The 9,014-nt window shown below is 35.7% G+C and overlaps 2 non-coding genes across 2 annotated transcripts; both read right to left on the bottom strand.

The window, feature by feature from the left end:
- Positions 1–833: 833 nt before the first annotated feature.
- TRNAW-CCA (transfer RNA tryptophan (anticodon CCA)) lies at positions 834–907 on the bottom strand. Its single transcript has one exon. It is a non-coding gene; the product is annotated as a tRNA-Trp (tRNA).
- Positions 908–1,046: 139 nt separating this feature from the next.
- On the bottom strand, positions 1,047–1,120 carry TRNAP-UGG (transfer RNA proline (anticodon UGG)). Its single transcript has one exon. It is a non-coding gene; the product is annotated as a tRNA-Pro (tRNA).
- Positions 1,121–9,014: the final 7,894 nt, after the last annotated feature.

Here is a 9,014-nt window from a genome sequence, read left to right as displayed (position 1 = left end):
TTCAATTGTTTATTTATCTCTTATTCAAAAATTTCCCTGAAAATTGAATGAAAAAATGAAATTCAATGGGGTTAGATGATCTAGTTCTTAATATTATTACTTTACTCAATTGACAAATTCCACAACAAATCTCTTGATTCGGAATTAGGGACTCATGTATCATCTGATGAATCCACTTTCTTTTACACTTCTGTATCTTACTCTACCTTGTTTTTTAGTATTATCTAAAATAACTGATGAATTCTGAATTTTCCATAACTTAGGTAAATGCTTTACCAACATATGTAGTGTAGTAAAAAAAAATAAATGGAATTTAACTCTTTCATGCTTACTTTAACTAGTTATTTTGGTTTTCTACTGGCTGCTTTAACTATAACCCCAGCTCTATTTATTGGCTTGAACAAGATACGCCTTATTTGAATTGACTGAATAATTATAATTCAGAAAAGAAAAATCTTTCTTTGGGATTCCTGGCATTCTACGACTCTTTTCCAGACTAATTAGGAATTCTTTTCTTGGTCATTGAGATTCGTGGATAATTTAGAGTACTATTTAGGGATAGATCGTACCTCTTTTTTTATCCCCTCGAACAAATCGAAATGATTGAAGTTTTTCTATTTGGAATCGTCTTAGGCCTAATTCCTATTACTTTAGCGGGATTATTCGTGACTGCGTATTTGCAATACAGGCGTGGGGATCAGTTGGATCTTTGATTGAGTCATTTTTTTTTGATTGACCTCCTCCAGACCAGAGAGGAGGTCAAATTGAAATTGGAGTTACAATTCAATTTTGTTAAGTTATTTTACTCTGCTTCGACATAAAATAGATGGAATCACGCTCTGTAGGATTTGAACCTACGACATCGGGTTTTGGAGACCCGCGTTCTACCGAACTGAACTAAGAGCGCTTTCATTCATTCAAAAAGAAAATCTTTTTCTATTCCTAATGTATCTCACGTACGTATAGTCTCCACAAATTCAAGTTATACCCACTTTACTTTAATTGATCTCGTCGCTACTGCCTATAAAGAAGAAAGAAGTAATAGGTAGGGATGACAGGATTTGAACCTGTGACATTTTGTACCCAAAACAAACGCGCTACCAAGCTGCGCTACATCCCTTTTCCAAATTAAATTGTTGTACAATGCCATTGTACACAATTCCTGTCTTCTTTTCCACATCATAATTTTCTTCTTCTTCTTCTATTTTCTTCTTCTTTCTTTCTCTATCTATATATAGAACCCTCGTGTCATTTCTTCTTTTTGGTCTCATATAATTAAGGAATTATATACATATAAAATCCAATATAATTTCGCCTATAAAAGAAGGATTACTTTTCCTTGCTAATATATAGGAAGAAGGGGTCATCTTTTTCTTTTTTAGGGATAGGAAAATTTCGTCGATATGGTTCATTTTATATATAGCATAACAATCTTGGGCAAGAGTTTATGATCATATATGTATTCCAACAAGGAAGGAGGATTTTCAATGCGGGATATAAAAACATATCTCTCTGTAGCACCCGTGCTAAGTACTCTATGGTTTGGTGCTTTAGCAGGTTTATTGATAGAAATTAATCGTTTATTCCCAGATGCTTTGTCATTCCCTTTTTTTTAATTCTAGTTATTGCTATGGGAGGGATAGATTTCTTCGTGATATGACAAAATTTGATCCTTTTCAATCTTTTTTTAGTATCGGAAGGAAAAAGAAAGAAAAGATGGATTGGGTTGAACCTCAGAGTCATTAAAAATTTTGTAAACCCCATTTTTGAAAATAGAAATTCAATTTAAAGGGGTACCCAAGCTAAATAAGGCCTCAGAAATCAGAGCATAGAAAAGGTGGGGCTGGCTAATTAAATGAAAGGATTTCGAACCAAAATCTTTGCTAATTCGACAAGGATTGTATTCTTTAATTATTTCTCTATTTTTTATTACTTAATTTAAGAATAAAAAAAAATTATTCTAATGAATTTTATTCTTCTTCTTCGGATTCAAAATAGAAGAATAAAAGAATAAGTAGAAGAATTAAGTTAAGTCAATCCAAAAAGAAAAGGAGGTTCATGGCCAAGGGAAAAGATGTTAGAATCAGAGTTATTTTGGAATGCATCAGTTGTGTTCGAAAAGGTGCCAATGAGGAATCGACGGGGATTTCTAGATATAGTACTCAAAAGAATCGCCACAATACACCCGGACAATTAGAATTCAAAAAATTTTGTCGTTATTGTCGCAAGCATACGACTCATCACGAAATAAAGAAATAGGAACATCGTGTGTTCGATCTTTCCAAACAACAGAAAGAGTAAGAACTTCATATTTAATATATAAAGAAAACATAGTATAGAATACAAAATACAAATCAACTCATCTGATTTCCGGTAGATATTATTTCATATGTATAGAGGGTATTCATATACTATAATATGAATCAAATAAGATATGGATCAAAGAAAAACTACTTCTTCTGGATCCTAAATTAATAAAATAAAGAAGTGAATTTTCAAATTTTCAAATTTTAAATAAGGAATAAATCATGTATACATCTAAACAACCTTTTCTTAAATCTAAGCAACCCTTTAGTAAATCCAAGCAAACTTTTAATAAATCCAAGCAACCCTTTCGTAAATCCAAGCAAACTTTTCGTAAATTCAAGCAACCTTTTCGTAAATCTAAACAACCTTTTCGTAGGCGTCCCCGGATTGGCCCGGGAGATCGAATTGATTATAGAAACATGAGTTTAATTAATAGATTTATTAGTGAACAAGGAAAAATATTATCGAGACGAATAAATAGATTAACCTTGAAACAACAACGATTAATTACTCTTGCTATAAAACAGGCTCGTATTTTATCTTTCTTACCGTTTCGTAACTATGAGAACGAAAAGCAATTTCAAGCCCAGTCAATTTCAATAATTACAGGTTCTAGACCCAGAAAAAATAGACATATTCCTCAATTAACGCAAAAGTACAATTCCAATCGAAACTTAAGAAACAACAACCAAAATTTAAGAAACAACAACCGGAACTTAAGTTCCGATTGTTGATGTTTTATTCGAATTCGAAAGGGCCAGACCTATATATATTATAAAGAAAGTAATCCAGCTCGTTGATTCCTACCACTTAATCTTAATTTATTGTATCTTCCCGGAGAGGGAACTCCGGGAATTCATCTTTTATTATTCCAGTATATTACTTTATTTATACCTTTAATTGATGATCTTTATTTTATGGAAATCGTGTAAAGATTATTTGGATTTGATACAGCTACTTGTGCAAGCATTTTACGATTAAGAATCAATTTCTTCTTGTACAGGTTGTGTATTAATTTACTATAACTATCGAATACTTTATATACCCGCGTTGCTGCGTTTATCCGAGTGATCCACAAACGACGAAAATCCCTCTTTTGCCTACCTCTATCTCGATGAGAGGAAACAAAAGCTCTTTTTACCTGTTGGGTAATCATTCGATTAAGTCTTAAATGAGCCCCTCTAAAGTTTGAGGCAAATGAACGCATTTTTGTTCGTCGTCTCCGGGCTATATATCCTCGCGGAACTCTGGTCATTGAATCAAATTAACCTTAATGAATAACTAATGATTTCTCTTCTTTTAGCCACCCTTTTTCTCATTAATAACAAAACTAATTATTCCGATATATAAAATATTAATTCCAATGGCTTTTGCTATAGTAACCTTCCCAACCACGATTTTTTATTCCACTCCGTTCAGTTATTTCTATACGAAATAACAAATTCATTCTAATAATACTAAAAAAAATAGTGGGTTCCATCGTTTCTATGGTTCCCTTTTAAACGGTGAGGCCCTCTCTATACACCGGAGCCCTTTCTTTCATCAAAAGGTATTGCGAACTTGTATAGTCCACATTCTTTGGCTCTACCTATCCATTATAGAGTAAATAGCTCTTTTCACAATAAGAGTTATCCATACAGTGACGGTATTTAATTATGAAAGTTGGCTAAGTAGCTGACCCTGTTAGTCCGTTCTTTTAAGATAAAGGAGCATAAGCCTTTTTCTTTTTATTACTATTTCCTCCGCTTAATGGATAACCATTTGCTACCAATGGGAGAATTGCTTCTTATTTCCAATTTAGATAATTGGATTTGCACCAAAGGAAACCATAAATTCCATATACCATAGAAATCTAGGATAGAGAAGCTATATCCTATTCATTGGTACTAATCATGGATACTTCAATTTTTTTTATATTTGTTTGAAGTCATGATCTGAACGAGTCGCACATACACCCTAGCACATGTTCCTCGACGCTGAGGGCATCCTTTAAGCGCGGCCGTTTTTCGAGCATTTCGTATTGGCTGTCTTGCGTTTCTAATAAGTTGTTTAACCGTCGGCATGTTGTATGTATATAGAAAAAAATGGATTGGTTTAGATCCATCTTAACCTGATGATTGCTCATCATGAAGTCTTTCTATTTTCTATTAAATCGAGGAAAACACGAATTTAGCTGTGAAATAACTTTACAAGAAATCCGGACACTACCAATCCTTAAACATTTCTGGAAACCACACTGGATCAGTATCGCAGTGCTTGTCAATCATTTCATCCCCTACAATATCGACAAGTCCATAAGCTTTGGCTTCGTCTGCTGACATAAAAACATCCCTTTCCATGTCTTCGGATACAACCCAAAAAGGCTTGCCTGTTCTTACTGCATAAACCCTTGTGATCATTTCGCGAACTTTGTGTAACTCTTCTACTTCTAGTAAAAATTCTGGTGTCCTTGCCCGATAATAAGCACTAGCAGGTTGGTGAAGCATAATCCTCGCGTGAGGGAATGCTATACGCTTGGTGGGTTCTCCTCCAAGCAGAATGAAGGACGCCATGGAGGCGGCTATTCCGAGGCATATTGTATATATATCTGGTGTCACCGTTTGCATCGTATCAAAAATAGCCATTCCTGAGATTAGCCACCCGCCTGGGGAGTTTATAAACAAAAAAATATCACTAATTCCATCTTCTATACTCAGATATACCATGAGACCTGTAATATGATTCGTGATCTCGCAACGAATCTCTTGACCTAAAAAAAGTGTCCTTTCTCGATACATAACATTGTATAAGTCAACCCAAGTCGCTTCTTCATCTCCAGGAATCCGGTAAGGTACTTTTGGAACACCAATGGGCATATTAGATTAATATTATTAAATTTAAGTAAGAAAACCACACTTTAATATGGAAACGTAAGAATGGAACAGAAAGAAAGAATCCGCAGTTTATTGTCTTAATTTTTATTCTTATTCTATATGAATACTATAGATTCTATTAATACGTAGATTGAAAGGTTATACATATAAGGAATGTAAGACAGATTGAATAAAGAAAAAGGAATGGGTGATTCGAATGCTAAACAAAGAGGGGTAGCGATCTATTCTTCGTTTTTTCCAAATTGGCCAAGTTACCCATTGCATATTGGCACTTATCGAGTATAGAATAGATCTGCTTCTCTTTCTTCTTATGAACAGAATTGGCTTCTTATTTTTAATGGAATGAAATAAATATTCGCGCTTTCTGACACAGAATCCCCTAGAAGGGTTAGGTACATAGGATATGGATAGTCTTTTTCAATGCGATAAAATAAAGCGACATCGTGTCTATTTTTCTTTGCTAAAGGGGTATTTCCATGGGTTTGCCTTGGTATCGTGTTCATACTGTCGTATTGAATGATCCGGGTCGATTGCTTGCGGTGCATATAATGCACACAGCTCTAGTTTCTGGTTGGGCTGGCTCAATGGCTTTATACGAATTAGCAGTTTTTGATCCCTCTGATCCTGTTCTGGATCCAATGTGGAGACAAGGTATGTTCGTAATTCCCTTCATGACTCGTTTAGGAATAACGGATTCGTGGGGTGGTTGGAGTATTTCAGGAGGAACTGTAACAAATCCGGGTATTTGGAGTTATGAAGGTGTGGCAGGTACGCATATTGTGTTTTCTGGCTTGTGTTTCTTGGCAGCGATCTGGCATTGGGTATATTGGGACCTAGAAATATTCTCTGATGAGCGGACGGGAAAACCCTCTTTGGATTTGCCCAAGATCTTTGGAATTCATTTATTTCTTGCAGGGGTGGCTTGCTTTGGCTTTGGGGCATTTCATGTAACGGGTTTGTATGGTCCTGGGATATGGGTATCCGATCCTTATGGACTAACTGGAAAAGTACAAGCTGTAAATCCAGCGTGGGGTGCAGAAGGTTTTGATCCTTTTGTTCCGGGGGGAATAGCTTCTCATCATATTGCTGCGGGTACATTGGGTATATTAGCGGGCTTATTCCATCTTAGTGTCCGTCCGCCTCAACGTCTATATAAAGGATTACGTATGGGCAATATTGAAACTGTACTTTCCAGTAGTATCGCTGCTGTTTTTTTTGCAGCTTTCGTAGTTGCTGGAACTATGTGGTATGGGTCAGCAACGACCCCAATCGAATTATTTGGGCCTACTCGTTATCAGTGGGATCAGGGATACTTTCAGCAAGAAATATATCGAAGAGTTAGCAATGGTTTAGCCGAAAATCTTAGTTTATCAGAAGCTTGGTCTAAAATTCCCGAAAAATTAGCCTTTTATGATTATATTGGTAATAATCCGGCAAAAGGGGGATTATTCAGAGCAGGCTCAATGGACAATGGGGATGGAATAGCTGTTGGATGGTTAGGACATCCCGTCTTTAGAGATAAAGAAGGACGTGAGCTTTTTGTACGCCGTATGCCTACTTTTTTTGAAACATTTCCGGTTGTTTTGGTAGATGAGGAGGGAATTGTTAGAGCAGACGTTCCTTTTAGAAGAGCAGAATCCAAATATAGTGTTGAACAAGTAGGTGTAACGGTGGAGTTCTATGGTGGCGAACTTAATGGAGTAAGTTATTCTGATCCTGCTACTGTAAAAAAATATGCGAGGCGTTCTCAATTAGGGGAAATTTTTGAATTAGACCGGGCTACTTTGAAATCTGATGGTGTTTTTCGCAGCAGTCCAAGGGGTTGGTTCACTTTTGGTCATGCTACCTTTGCTTTGCTCTTCTTTTTCGGACACATTTGGCATGGCGCTAGAACATTGTTCCGAGATGTTTTTGCTGGTATTGATCCAGATTTGGATGCTCAAGTGGAATTTGGAACATTCCAAAAAGTGGGAGATCCAACTACAAGGAAACAGGCAGTCTGATACACATTGTTATAGTATCTTTCACCTCTCTTTTTTGATTTGACATGGGAAACATCTCCCATCCTTTCTTTGACTCTTTTTCTTTCTTTATATGGGAAATTCTCCCAAATGACAAATGAATAGGTGTGGAAGTTATAATTGTAAATAAACCAGGATCGAATCTATGGAAGCATTGGTTTATACGTTCCTTTTAGTTTCGACTTTAGGGATAATTTTTTTCGCTATCTTCTTCCGAGAACCACCTAAGGTTCCACCAACTCCAACTAAAAGAATAAAATAATTTCATTTAAGTAAGAAGTCCCCCTATCTGGGAGACTTCTTACTTAAATTAGTCTCCGTGTTCTTCGAATGGATCTCTTAATTGTTGAGAGGGTTGCCCAAACGCGGTATATAAGGCATACCCAGTAAAGCTTACAAGTAAACCAGATATGGAGATGGCGACTAAAGTTGCTGTTTCCATTTTTATAGAATTTCAAGATTACAATGGATCTACGAAAAGATCGTGTATTTACAACTACAACGGAATAGTATACAAAGTCAACACCAATGATTAAATAGAATTTATGGCTACACAAACCGTTGAAGATAGTTCTAAACCTAGGCCAAAACGAACTGGTGCAGGTAGTTTACTGAAACCCTTGAATTCGGAATATGGGAAAGTCGCCCCGGGTTGGGGGACTACTCCTTTTATGGGGATCGCAATGGCTTTATTCGCTATATTCCTATCTATCATTTTAGAAATTTATAATTCTTCCGTTTTACTGGACGGAATTTTAACCAATTAGGTTTCTACTAACTAAAACTAGGAAGTCAGAGTTTTTCCATCCAAAAAAGCCTTTCTAGTTTAAGATCTACATTTCTAGATATTATGGTAGTTCGACCGCGGAATTTTTTTGTTTCGGTATCTCTGGAATATGAGTGTGTGACTTGTTAGAATTGATCCTATTGATAATACATAGAAAGGGCCTGTTATCTCTATCAAGATGATTCTAATTCGTCAGATATTATTTATTCTAGTATCTGGAACACGAAATAGATAGAGTGGATCAAAAAAAAATGGAACTATGATTCATACTCACTATTAAGACCTCGCAACCAGACTGAAAAATTCAAGTAGTTCTTAAATAAAAATAAAAAAGAAATTTTCTTCCTTCCAATTTTGTTTGCCCAAAAGACAACTTTTTTTCTCTCGATTTTGTCGAGTCATTACACTGATTCAATAAATGATTATCAAGCGGTTCTTATTCGAAGAACCCTTGCCTTTTGTTTAGCTTGAGACTAAATCATCGTGGCTCTAGTATGAATCTAAGGTTTTAATTGAACTGATTCATAGGATCTCAACAAGATAATTTCTATATTACGCATAAAAAAACAAATCCTTTATAGGGAAGAGAAAAGTCAAGAAGCCTCTAATGACCAACATAAGGGAAAGGAAGAAAGAAAGACGCGCCAACTTGAGATTTTTTGGCATTATCATCACAAAGAAGATATTCCGGATTTTTCTTATTTGATATCTTCAAGGCAAATCGACCCAATTCAGTGGCTGATGAAGTTTTGAACCTTTTTTCTAATATTCGTTGAAAATTTTTGTGTTTCTGCTTGAGCCGTACGAGATGAAATTTTCATATACGGCTCTTAGAGGGGGACTCGGGTTAGTTACCTATCTCAATAAAGTATATGATTGGTTTGAGGAACGTCTTGAGATTCAGGCAATTGCAGATGATATAACTAGTAAATATGTTCCTCCCCATGTCAACATATTTTATTGTTTAGGGGGAATTACACTTACTTGTTTTCTAGTACAAGTCGCTACCGGTTTTGCTATGACTTT

This window comes from Aegilops tauschii, unplaced genomic scaffold (genome assembly GCF_002575655.3).
Source record: "Aegilops tauschii subsp. strangulata cultivar AL8/78 unplaced genomic scaffold, Aet v6.0 ptg000637l_obj, whole genome shotgun sequence".
Lineage (NCBI taxonomy): Eukaryota > Viridiplantae > Streptophyta > Magnoliopsida > Poales > Poaceae > Aegilops > Aegilops tauschii.
This window is presented reverse-complemented; position numbering and strand designations above follow the sequence as displayed.